The sequence below is a fragment of the Passer domesticus genome, chromosome 13, assembly GCF_036417665.1.
Source record: "Passer domesticus isolate bPasDom1 chromosome 13, bPasDom1.hap1, whole genome shotgun sequence".
In the NCBI taxonomy this organism is placed as follows: Eukaryota; Metazoa; Chordata; class Aves; order Passeriformes; family Passeridae; genus Passer; species Passer domesticus.
This window is the reverse complement of record NC_087486.1, coordinates 5,936,647-5,949,919: the sequence shown is the minus strand read 5'-3', so window position 1 is coordinate 5,949,919 and position 13,273 is coordinate 5,936,647. Positions and strand designations below refer to the sequence as shown.

At 43.7% G+C, this 13,273-nt stretch overlaps 1 long non-coding RNA gene across 1 annotated transcript in view; it reads left to right on the top strand.

The window, feature by feature from the left end:
* LOC135280170 (uncharacterized) overlaps nucleotides 1–13,273 on the top strand; it is a 114,919-nt gene that overhangs the window by 89,003 nt on the left and 12,643 nt on the right. The window contains exons 3-4 of the long non-coding RNA XR_010347219.1: nucleotides 9,651–9,803; nucleotides 9,958–10,065. This is a non-coding gene — a long non-coding RNA (uncharacterized LOC135280170). The remainder of the gene's footprint in view (nucleotides 1–9,650; nucleotides 9,804–9,957; nucleotides 10,066–13,273) is intronic.

Here is a 13,273-nt window from a genome sequence, read left to right as displayed (position 1 = left end):
ATTCCCTCTTGGGTTTGTGGCACGGATCTGATCACAGCACTCACCAAGGAAATTACTTGTGGTTTCCCTAGAGCACAGCACATTGGCATGTTCTGTTTGCTGATATTTTGACTCTGAAGCAGAAGTTTGACACATCTGCTCAAAACATCTGTGGTGTTTAGAGAGTTTGATCATGCTGTGTGGATCAAAATGACCTTTGTTTTCTCAGCCTTTCGTCCTCTCACCAACTGTTACAGTGAGTTTAGATCCTTTCAGGCAGACAACCCAACCCTTGCCATTGTCTACAGCAAACGTGATCTGAAGTTGTGCTGAGCCCCTCACTCATATTTGGCAGTCTTATTGAAATGGTGTCCTCACAAATCCTGTTAAATTTTCTGTTTCCCTGCTCATTTTTTCATCTCATTATTCATTGCTTTCTGTCCAGAAACTAAGAGTTATCTCCAAACCTTGGGTCCCTTTTTTCCTCCCATGAAGGCAGAGCACAGGAGGTCCAGGCAAACCCCAGTGTGGCTCTTTGCCTCCCTCAAGTGACTGGCACAAACACCGACCTCTGTGCAGCTGCAGCACCTTCCTGTGACTCAGGTGTGCTCTTCACCTTGAGGAAGCTCCTCTCTGTTTTCCTCTCGTTTCTTTAGAAACATAGATATGAAGATTTTTAGACAGAGATGTTTTTCTTTGCCTGGGCGCATCAGGATGAGAGAATGAGATGGCCTCTGACATTGCTGCTTGAGATGGCTGCTCCAGACCCAGCCTTTTCCAAGGCATCATTGATAGCCCTTTCTAACAGTCTGAAAAATTCCACATTTAAACTTTGTGCCCAACTTTCTGCTGGTCTCAACAGATGAGGTGAGACCAGACCTTGCTAGACTGGGCTTGGGGTAAGTGGAGGTGCTGGGCTGCTTCACCTGCTGTGAGGCACTGGGTCATCTCCTAGGCTTGGCAGTTTCTGCCTAGAGCTCATCACACATAGTTACAAAAGCTGTGCTGATCAGATCAGAGCCAAGCTTGCTTCAAGAGAGCTCAACTCAAGCTCAGGATGCTGCAGAATTGTCCTTTATTTCTTTAGTCATATATACCTGTCTATTTTCACTGTGTCCTTTACCTATCGGTATCCTTTTTCCAAAGTCATCAGACAGCTCCAGTCAGGGCAGTGGCATGTGAATAAGCAACATGAGGGGCACTTGAAGAGACAATTCCCAACTGGCTGCCTCCCTCCTCAGCAGCAATGATTAGCCCAGCTCTGAGTGACAGAGTGCAATAAAACGGAGACAGTTCTGCCCTTGATGCATAATAAGTGAAAGACTAGTGGGAAATATCTCTGAAAAGTTTCCTCCACTAAGAGTAGTTGAGTGAGAACAGCCCTTTTCTGTCTGCCTTTCTCTTTACCCAGCAGCAGCCTGGAGCTGAGCCTTCAGTGTCTTTGCCCTTCTCTTTCCTACCTTCTTTTGCAGCTCCTATAGATAAAAAAGTAATGTGGCTTTTCTGGCGCCCTAACCCCATTCTGTCACTGCTGTGCACTCCTGTGAGCGTGCATTATCTGACGATAAAGCTGCTGTGCAGCCAGCATGGAAATGGTATTGGCAAAGCTGTAATGGAGGCAGGAATTTATGTCTGTGGCCAGGTGGAGTTCTGAGGGATTGTACCTGAGCTAATAATACCTCGCTGTGAACCACTGAGTTCAGCTACATCATTTAGGGCAGGAAAATCTATTGGTGCTATTCAAGTATGGCTACCACAGTAATATCATTTTTCTTTGAAAAAAGAAATGTTTACTTTTAATTGGAATCAATGCCAGTCATTTGTCTCACACTGAAAAAGAGTTAATGAGAGGGAAGTACAAAGAGAGGAAAACAGTTGAAAATTAAAAACATTTTGTTATGAATAATTATTAAATATCCCTGGTTTTAAGTCATAATTACCTGGAATTAGGCCCAGTGTAGCTGTCAAGTCAAGGAGCCAGTTTGTGACTGGGTAATTTTGGAGTACATCACCTCTAGGGCCAGAGAGGCAGGAGAACATGGACCCCACCAGGCACCCCTTCCTTCCTCCATCCTCACTTCCCAGTGCTTGGGAAGAGCCCTGCTTGCTCCCTCAGCCCTGTGAGTGACCCCTGTGAGCTGGTGCAGCCTGAATCCTGCCTCCATGGAGATGTGGCTGCAGAGATGTTGAGGGTGGTACTTGGAGGAGTCATGAATTGCTTTCAACTCCAATTTTCCATTCCTACCCTGTCGCAATAGGACACAAAATAAAATTATGTAGACTTTGGACTCTAAGGTAAGAAGAAGAAGAAAAAGAAGGGAATTTAATTTCCTGACTCCGATATTTGTAGACTAACAAAAGTGACAGGGGATTGGAGGATGAAAGCGCCACCTCTCTAATGACACTGGACAGGACAGCAATCCATCAAATTTCTCCTCCTCCAGAAAATAATGTAAACCAATTATTATTTACATAAAAGTGCGGGAGAAACTTCATTACGAGAATGTAAACATCAGAAGGCTTAGAAGAACTTGGAAGAACAGGATGACACTACCCTGTGTGCTGTCCCTCGAGAAGTGGGTACATCCCTCAGCAGAGAACTGGCACAGCTGGACACAGTGCATGTCCTGGCACAGCCTTGGGATCAGGCCTGGGAAGGTCTTAACCTTGGCTTTCAGACTGAGGAGCTGGAGTCACAAAAAATACATCCTTTCCCATCTCTTGCCACCTGCCCCACCCCAATCAGAGCTGCACTGCTACAAAGCTGATGCCCCCTTCATGTCCCCAGCATCTTCATGTAAACAGATTTCTTGTCCCTCTCAGCCAAGGCATCCCAAGGTATCTGTCAGCTGCTAAAGGCATCATTTTCTGTTTATCTTCTCCTAAGCTGCTGCTCCAGCAGAGCTGGAAAATTAACATTGTGCTCAGCAAAACGGTCTGTGTAAAACAAGGGCAATTTATACAGAAATATCCATAATCCTTCGCATTAAAATCTGGCTGTTAAAATTCTGGCACCTCTCAGAGGTCACTCTAACCTAGTTAAGTCCTGTTAAGAAAAGCTGTTATTATGGCTCACAGTTTTTTTTTCTCCCCTGCAAGATTGTCTCCTTTGGCTTCAGCACTCACCTCTACCTCCCCTGCCCTGCTCCTGCCTCTCCTGGTTTAAATTGCTTTCTGTCATAGATTATTAAAGACTGAACTTAACAACCTGGACACTATGAAAAGTGCTCAATAGTGGGGCTAAAGTTTCTGCAGTATTTCCTTGTTTCTTCTTTTCCCTGGTTGGAATTTTGACCACAAATGAAGCACGCTGAGGGAGGCTCCTTGTAGAAAAGGTGCTGGGCTGGAACAGAACAGATGTGAGTTGAGCTCCCTGCTGTGACATGGGTTTCCTGTCTGTCCTTGGATATATCATTTAATTTGTCTCTCTCATTCTGTCCGTTCCCCACATCGCTGCTTTGCAATGATAATATTTGTTTTCACCATCCAGCATATCTCAGTGTGTTTCTTCTCATGGTGCAAAATCTGTATTAACCAATGTGTACACAGGACTGTGGAGAGTAGGATTTCAGTCTCTGGACCTAAAATTTCATAATACCACAGAAATAAATACATTAAATAAATGCTTCTTCTTCCAGCTTGTTCATCGTGACTGTATGATGTTTGAAACAGAATGATGCTAAGGTTAAACTTGATCTCTCTTGCCTGAAGCTTTTAATGAAGTAAAAAGGAGAAGACTTCATTCCAATATTAGTGAGAAAACTCTATGACCTTAAATAGAGTCCTGCTGAATTTCTCTGGGGGATAAGTACACAGTTGTATAAATCATGGAATCAAAAAATATCCTGAGTGGGATGGGACCCACAAGGATGATTGGAGTTCAGCTCCTGGCCCTGCACAGGACACCTGCAGGACTCACACCATATTTAGAGCCACTGACTTCCTGGTGCTGCTTTGTGCAATATTTCCATTTATCTGCTGGATGGTGAAGCCTGGTTCACCAGCTGTCCTGGTCCCATGGCACAGGGCTCATGAGCACTTCAGGGGACACGGCAGGTCCTGGCTTTTATAGGGCACATTCCAGGGAAAAGCTTGCAGAAAAAGAATGGCACTTGGCACATCATAGGAGAATTCCCTAGCAGGCATGGGAAGAAAGTCTCACTTGCAAAATGAGTGGATATTTCTGGAACCATGGCAGGATCACAGGTTGGCTTTGAGGTTGCAATTGTAAATTAGGGAAATGCTTGTGCCAGTGTAAGTGGGCAGTGCAAGGGTGGCACAGAGTGACTGGGCAGAGAAACCTTGGGCAGTTCTCCCTAGGGACCTCCTGTTTTCTGGCCAGGAGGTAAAGCAAACCTCGCTTCCCCTTGCATGAAGCTGCAAGAGTTTATTCTCAAAATGTGCTTGAAACAACTGTGGTAGAGTCCACATTCCTCATCATACAGACAAAAGTGACTAAATTTGGGCTACTGACAACAGCACCTGGGCTGAAAGTGAATCTCCTCTGTGCAGAAAGAAAGGTAATCACATTCAGAGGGCCCCAGAGAGCTCCTATCTCTGACACTGATATGGAGAAACAGACTAGAAAAGATCAGCCTGACAAATAAAAATATATTTATATTGCAGTAATCTCAGGGACACAGACACTGGACCCTGGGAATGTTGCCTTTCTCTTTTAGGGGCCTTATCTGATACTGGCAGGACCATTCCCTCATGTGTTCAGTTATGAAGCTACTCCAGGATATAAAACCCTCTATACTGCAAAGTTTGAGCTGTCAGAGGAGCACATTTCAGTGACTCCACCATGCAGGTAGTTTTGGGGGTATCAGTGAAACTAACTGTATTACTGTTAGTCCAGGGTTTAAACATCATGCAAAATGAAGTGGAAGAGGTTCACCCAGCACCTTGTCCTGGGCAGCCCCCTGGCTTGTTGAGAGGTTTATGAGGACTCTGCAATTCTACTGCAGGAGACTTTGCTATAGTTCTTTTTGACCACATCCTTGGGATTTTGCACGGGCTGGGGTCTCTTTAGTGGCTTTATAGGATCAGAGAAAAAAAACAAAAAAACCCAAACAGGTGAGAAGGGACCTTAAGAGTTTTCTTTATCCATTTTTCTCCCCCTCTAGCAAGGATCAGCTATCTATCTTTATAATTTCTGATGGATGTTTGTTCTTTAAAAGCCTCCAACAGTGAGACTCTGCCCTGCCTCAGGCAATCTATTCCATCCCCTACTTCCCTCACCATTAGGAAGCTTTTCCTGAAGTCTAACCCTCATAGCTCTTGCTGTCACTTAAGCCCATTATTTCTTGTGCTTGCCACCTGGTTGTGGCAAACAGATGATTTCCTTCCTCTTTCCAACAACCTTTAAACAATTGATGGCTCTCATGCTCTCCCCAGTGTTTTTCTCATGTTCTCCAGTGCTTTTCTCTCCTCTGCCTGAACCAGCAGCTCCCTCACTGCCCCACACAGATCATGGGCTTTGATAGTTCTCATTTCTCTCCTCTGGAATGTCTGCAAATTTTTCACCTTTTTTTTTTTTTTTTTTTTTTTTTGAGGTCCAGTGCCCCCAGTAGGATAAAACTGAGGTTTTATTGATACAAGCTGGGGGAAATAAATCAGTTACCTTTGCTTACAGCTCATGACAAATTCCCATCGTCACCTTACACTTGTAGAAAGATAATTTAAACTAAGACAGAAATTGGTGGGAAATTATTTTCTTCTTGTGGCAATTTATCTGTTGTCTTTCAGATGATGCCATTAAGTTTTATTACAACTCTGGTTCTTTCTCCAAATCATTAAATCTCTAGGACAGCTGGTCCTGCTGAGATGACCACACTCCATCAGTCCCTGCTGTAAGTGTTGACATTTGAGTGGCTGCTGGCAGCTATTCCCAAGGAATCAGGGTGTCACTGGAATTACCCAGGCTCACAGACCTTATGACTTCGACATAAGAATTTTTTGGGGTGGAACTGTGGTATTTTTGTCCCAGCAAAAGAACAAGGTGGCTGATATTGGACATGGGCTTCCAGATCAGCAAATGGGAGCCAGCTGATCACTTTTTTCCCCCTTTTCCTATTGTAACTTTGTTTTGGAGATTTTTTCATGTACTTTGAAGGAAATCCAGGCCAGCAGAATTAGCTCTGTGCTGATATAGCATAGGGAGGTCTTCTCCCCATTACTGATACCACACTGTTGCCCAAACACAGAGAAAATGAAATAAGAAAGGTCAGTGTGATTCCACTTCCACACCTCTGTTGGGTCTCATTCTGAGACTGACACAGAAGTGACAATGAGACACCCACAGAAAGTATGAGAAAGAGCAGTCCAAGTCTGAGTCCTGAGAGTATTCCTGGTGGCACAGGATTGTATCTCACACTCTCTTGTTGGCTCTGATGTGCACATGAGATAGAAGCTTTTGTTGTGAAGGGAGAATGGTGGATACGAAAAAACATGGACAGAGAAAAAACCTTTTTCCTCCAAGGAAGTTCTTGACTGTGGCTTTTGACTTCAAAGGAAAGTTTGTAAGGAACAGCTGATGTTGAGAGGAGATGGAGAGCTTTGAAAAGTTTTGATGTGTTTTAGGTTAAACCTTCTTTGCTTCTTCCCACTGAAGCCATGTAAAGGCCTTCTCCTTGTTTGTCTCTCTGTGTCATTCCCTGGGTTGGAACCTCAAAGGCTGAGAGAGGATCAAAGAGCCTGTAGTGAAAACAGGTTGATTTTCCACAGCTTTTGAGTTTGGTTTGAGTTCTTCTACTAAGACATAAAAATTCACAGAGGACCATTTCTTTCAAAGAAAGGAAACAGACTCTTTTTTTTCACAATGTGTGGACTTTGCAGCTCCAACAGGTGACATTTTCTAGCTCTGAAGGTCTTCAATAAAATCCAGATTCAGTGTATTGAGATCAAGGTCTCTCCTCCCATGCTGTAATTTTTGGATGTAAGGGCTGCCTAATTGCACTGTGAGAATCCTTTTAAAAAAGCACCTCCTGACAGGGATGCTCTTTAAAATAGGGCATTAGTCTTGTGACAGTGCATCAGGGAATTGAGTGAGTTTGTTAGTGAGGGAAACCTCACATTGCCCTGCTCAGGCTCTTCTCCTGTGAAATGGAAATTGGTCGAAGGGAATCAGAAAGGAGGAACCATGGAATGAATAAACAGGGACACTGGATGGGACAGCAAAGCATCTGGAGGGCTTTCAGCCCTTCATGTAGGCAGTGTCTTTGCCTTTGGCACAAATCTGCTGTTGGGTGTGACCCTCTAAATAAAGCCCCATGGCCTGAGATTCACTCCGTGGCCATCACAAAGATAGGTGTGAACCTTGAGAGATTTATTTAGGGAGAGACCCAGGTGTCTATACTTTTAATGCCACTATGGATTCCCAAATCATCTGGGGCTTTTGGAGACCCAACACTTCCTTCAGTGAGAGATGCTCGATTATCTGAAGTGGTACCAAACACCTGAGCTTAGAGACCTCAATTGGTCCTAGAAACGGCACTTGGAGACACATAAAATCTCCAAGGAGAATTCAGCCCATTCAAAAATATCTGTAGAAAGTATAAGTGTGAGGGGTTTGGAGGAAATTCCACACCTTGTACTTGAATTTTCCTGTTATTTTCAAATTTATGACTCAATCCTCACATGGGGCTGGGCTAGTACCTTCCAACCTTAGGCTCTGATGATGGTGAACTAGTGCAGATGACACAAAACAGGGACCATAGGGGTGTTGTGTAAAGAACAAAACTGGGGCACATTTGAAATCATCATAAGGGAAAATGGGAAGAAAAAGAGAAACATCACATTCACTTTTAATTGTGCTAATGTAAAAATAAATATTCCAGTATACAGGGTATGTTTTCACCCTGATATAACGTGATTCAAACTTGCTACAAGACCTCAAGCTTCAATATTTTTTTATGTTTTCCTGTCAAACTTCCTTGCTGATAGCTACAAATACCTAGAAACCTCAGCAGCATCAGCAAAGCACCGTGCTGTCCTCGTGCTCAGGAGAGTGTGAGAGAAGCTGGCTGCAGATTGTGTTGACTGGACCACAACAGCCCCAGCAGATTTAACTTCAAAGCATGGTCAGGTGCTGTGCCAGCTGCCCTGCACAGAGAGCTGCCCTGGCTGGCAGCTGTGCTCCTGGGAAGGAAGCATGGAAGCAACATCTCTGCCCTGGCATCTGATGATTTACTCATGATGATTAGTCCATGGAAAGTGTTTCTGCTCTGCTCTGCTCAGTTCCACAGATCTGCTGCTGTTTCATACCCTGCCATGTTAAAGAAAGAGGATATTTTTGTGGGTTTTTTTTTTTTTTTTTTTTACTTATCTCATTGAAATCCCTTGATTTGTGGGTTGCATTTAAATTCCAGATTTTATCTGGATTCACCTTGTGGGGATTTCGTTACATCTACAGAAGGAATGGCACTCTGAAAAATGCAGAGAGAGTCAGGAGGAGAATTAGCTTTGCATTTAGCTTTGACCTGAAGGACTGAGCTAACACATTCTTGGTGGTTCAGGTTTTGGATATTATGAAGTTCTCACAGAGGACAGGCTCTTTGGCTCTTTTCTCAGTGTACATGATGAGGATATATATTTATTTTAGGTAAACACTTAGCCAGAAGGAAGACAACATGTGGTGTAAGGTAAATTATGCAGATAATGTTCTATTGTGTGCACAGAGTAAAAAGTACAAGGGACATGAATTTCCCCAGGGAAACACCTCTGAGAGGGGAGGTTGGGACAACACATGAAATAAAATAAAGAAGAGAAGGAAGAAGGAAAAATAAATTAGAAATAGTCAGTTCTGGCAGATTTTGCTTGAAGGAGACAGAAGACTAAATGAGCAAAAGATTGTACTGGAGGCAATTCCTTCCAAAGAAAGGACTTTGTATTGACTGTCACATATCCAGGTCACTGCTCCAGCTCCTGAGGACAGGATTTTGACCCTGTAGGTATTTATGAAGCTTGGAATGAGAGATTGGAAAGTGTGAAAAGAGTCTATTTAGAAAATAAGTTGGAGCTTCTCTTCCAGACTTTGCCTTTGTTCCAAGATGGGGAATGCAGTGATTTTTTTGTAGTTCTGGCCTGTTCCATATGGACTGCTGAGGTCTGGCTGGAGCAATTCCTGTGGGTTGTGTGGCAATGCAAGGTCAGATACATCAGAGAAAGCAGCCCCTGGGCTGAGACAGGCACAAAGCACTGCTGAGGGTGGAGTAATAATTGTATTTGAACAGCAGAACACAGGGAGAGTCTCAGTGGGCAGTAACGCCTCGTTTCATCAGCAACAGCAAAAAGAGGCTTCTCTGCTGTTTCTCTTGTTTCACTCTCAGGGCTGTGCCTGCTAGCAGCAGGTCTCAAAGCCCTGGTCCTGCCTGCCCTGCTGCTCAGCTCCACTGCAGCTGCAGTCCTGAGGGGTCTGTGTGTGTTCTGCACAGTGGAACAGGCTGAGCTGTGCTTGAGGGAAAAAAACTGAGAGAATAAAATAGGTTGGGGGCTTTCTAATCCTTGTGATAGGTCCATAAACTGTTAATGTCCTCCAGATTTTCCTCAGTGTGTTCAGCCTCAAATTCTCTGACCTGGCTTTTGAGATTCTAGGATACAGGATTTCACAGGATATGCTGCAGCCATTGACAGAAATATAATTGTCTCTTCTCATGTGACTGCCAACACAGGCTTCACTGCAGATAAAAGAATGGGAAAACAAATCCATGTGCTGGAACCCTGTGGCTGTGCCTTCCCAAGAGTGTTTGGGGTGACCCCTGTGATGTGCACTGCCCTCCTGAAGCAGCTGCTGGAAGAATCACTCCCCTGTCCTGAGCTCACAGGTACAGTCCCACATTAAGAAAACAAGCTTATCAGTCTTTTGCATTTGTGTTGACACCTGCAGGTTCAGAGACTTTTTGTTTGTTTTTCCTGTTCTCCTCAGTGCATAATTGGCCAGATTGCATTTACTTTTTCTCTCTCTTGCACTAATCACAGCTGCAGACTGGAGTAATTTGCTGACGCTGTAGAAGGAATTGTCTCTCCTGGAGACCTGGCTGGTGTGATCAGAACTCACATATGGTACCAGAACAAAGGGCCCTTCAGGCAAGTGGTTCTGTTTATTTTGGCTCAGGTCGATGTTGTTCCCCTCTCCCTGTGTCTTCCCCTGTGCTGTGCACATCTTTTTTCCTCTGACTTTGGAGCTGCTGGCTCCTTGCTGTCAGATCTAGGGTGGTCTGGCTTATGCAGCATCAGCACAGATTTGAGGGATGTGGGAGGAAAGTGTCCAACATACTGCTTGTAATTAATATGCTGTGATGCCTTGTTCTCTTTTCTCCTACTTCCTTTTCACAGCTTGGAGGCCAAGCAAAGAAACATTCCAAGACTTCCTCTCTGCCCCCCCTCCTTTTCTGGTCAAAGATATTGTGAGTGGTTTCATGTGGACTCTTGTTTTTCATAGACACTGTTGGTTCCACCATCTACAAATTAGTCTAATCCTAATAGCAGTTATTGGCCTTGACTTATTCCTTATTTCCTTTGGAACAGCTCCTGGCAAAGCTGCTGCTCTCCTGATGAATTTTGTTGGTGTAAGTTTTGATAGCATACTCACAGCTAAGGCTGACAGCCTGTTAAAGCAGTGCCATCTCTGCATTTAGTACTTCTCTGCCCCCAGCTCTCATTTCAGCTAAGTATTAAACATCACTCACCATGTTGCAAAAATCAGTGGCAGTTTGCAGTATTAGGAGGAAGAAAATTCACAGAAAGTAATGGATGAAAAGGTAAGTACTGAACATCAGCACCTTTGGTGGTTGTGTACTGATAAAAGATAAAATAGCTGCTGTCTCCTATTCTTCTCCTGAGGCTTTCTCTTCTCAACAAAGAGGCAGATATATAATGGTTAATGTCTCTCTAGCATCAGTATCCTATCTGTGGGCTCACAGATTTCTTGTATTTGTGCTGTTATTTACAAATAAAAGGTTTCCAGGTTTTATACTTGGCCCTTCTTGTGTTGTGTGTAAATGTATCTTCTGTCATTTAGCAGTACTTTAGAAAACAGCTGATGCCCCCACAGTAAACCTTTAAACAATGTCCTACTCTAACAAAATTCTGCTTCATCAGCAAACCATGTTGTGCATATTTCTCTCATTGTTTTGCAAATTGCTGTTACAAAGGGCTTTTGCATTTAAACAGGCTGTCTCTGACCTAAGAGATAGTAAAAATTACATTAGAGATGCCATTGTAACTTGTCACTGTGACCTGCCCTAAATAGCTGGACTTATTTCACTTGGATAAATCATTTATTTATAATGATCTATTATGTCATCACAATTCTCCAGCAGAGATGCTTCGGCTCCAACTTTCATGAATATTCTTTTGAAGGGCTAATCAGAAGATATATACCATCAGGATTACGTGCTTTAAAAATACTGTTCTAGACAGCACTGCCCAAACTGGGAAGTAATGATTAATCTGTTCTGATTGCTGTGATCATATAGATCCTTGCTGCTCACCCATTCTCCATGATCTCAGTTAGAAAGAGCTCTAATTCTCAGTTCCTTTTTTCCCTAGAGCTGCATTTCCATGACCAAATTTGTAATTAGAGCCCAGTGCTTCCAGACTTCCTTTGATAACTTAACAGAACAGCATGGTGCAAATTTTTATGTCTCCTTCTGCCTTTTCACAGACTTTGGTGTCTCATTGTCTGTTAGGAGCATCTCTGTCTGCTTTGGATATGTACATGGTGCTTCCTGAGCCTCAGAATTCCCTTTGTGCAGTTGTGCTCGTGAAAAGCCAGCCACAGAAGATAATTTGTCCTTGTAAATCCATGGCACAGGGAGGATGTTCCTGTATTGCTTCCTGTCTGCTGGCACTGAGGTCACTGTTCTGGCACAGGGAGAGCCAGGAGCAGCTGCAGAGATCCAGGGATGGCCCTGCTGTTGCTTCCTGGAGGGATGAACGTGCCAATAAGTGTCAGGAAAAGGAAATTGCCAGTCATGCTCTCTGTCCTGGCCATGTGCTTGTGGGAAAGGGTTGGCAGGTGGCTCCTGTTCCTTCCATGGAGGATGGGAGTAGCTTTTTTATCTGCTAAATGTCTGCCTAAACAAAATTGTCACAAAATATTTTCACACATGGTTATTGACCTCAGCCCCAGCTCAGGTCTGGTCTTTATGTCACACCAGTTCTTCTGCTGCTTTTGAGGACTTTCCCCAGAAACTGCATTGAAAAACCATTTTTGCTCCTCTGGTGAGGAAGTAAAGACAGTGCCTCACAAGCCAGGACATCGGGAAATTCCCATCCCCCAGCCCTGACCATACCCTGTGTCCATTGTGCACCTAAACACTTCTGAAAATGCTCATAATAATGTAGAGAAATCACGACTGTAAACGAACATTGAGTGACCTGAGAGATGGTGTATAAATATGTGGATTTTTTATTGTGTGAGGCACTGACTCTGAAAAATTTCTGTGGGAAAAATGATCTTCAAAGAGCAGTGAAAAGCCAGCACTTTATTGCTGGCATCTGGAGAGGATTGAGGTGATTGCCCATCACCTGCTGTTCTGAGTGGGAGCCAGGAGGCTGGGCCAGGAGGGACAGCACAGTGCCTGTGGGCCCCTGCAAGGATTGCTTTTGAAAGCTCTGTCTTCACACCTTTACAGTCCAAGTAAAGTGGATAAATAAATCACTCTGCACAGTTGTCATTTTTTCCCCTCTAAGCACCAGCCAAAGCATTTAAATGTAGCTAAACCACTGTATTTCCTCAGAATAAACACCCAGATACTCAAAAAAATTGCTAGGTGCTGGTATCAAAGGAATGATTTATAACCCAGTTATACTGGGAGTTTTATTCTCTATTGTTTCACTGATAGGTTATGGGTCAATTAGGAGTTTTACTCCTGGAGGAACACCTTCTCATTCCATCATAAAGTGTGAATTTGGCACACTGGGATTTGCTGTGTCCATCTGGTAAAACACATCCAGTTTGTGGAAAAACTTTGAGAATCATTGTGCCAAGGGCCAGGTCTGTAATTTTTGTAGCATTTTGTCTCTGTTTACTGCTCAGGGCATTGGCAGGAATGCAGAGAGTTCCTTTCTGGTGAATAATCTTCACTATCTTCTGTTTCCTCATCAGACTTGCAGTGTGTGGAAGATGTTCATGGTGCAGCTGAGTCTGTAGGTCACTGGGGAATGGATATTTTTGAGCCTTCAGAGGAGGCTGACAGCATCAGTAATGGGTCTTCAGCAGGGGCTGTAAGCAGACACCTGGTGAAGAATAAGAATAGAAAAACTTGTTTAATCTTCCTCCATAACATTT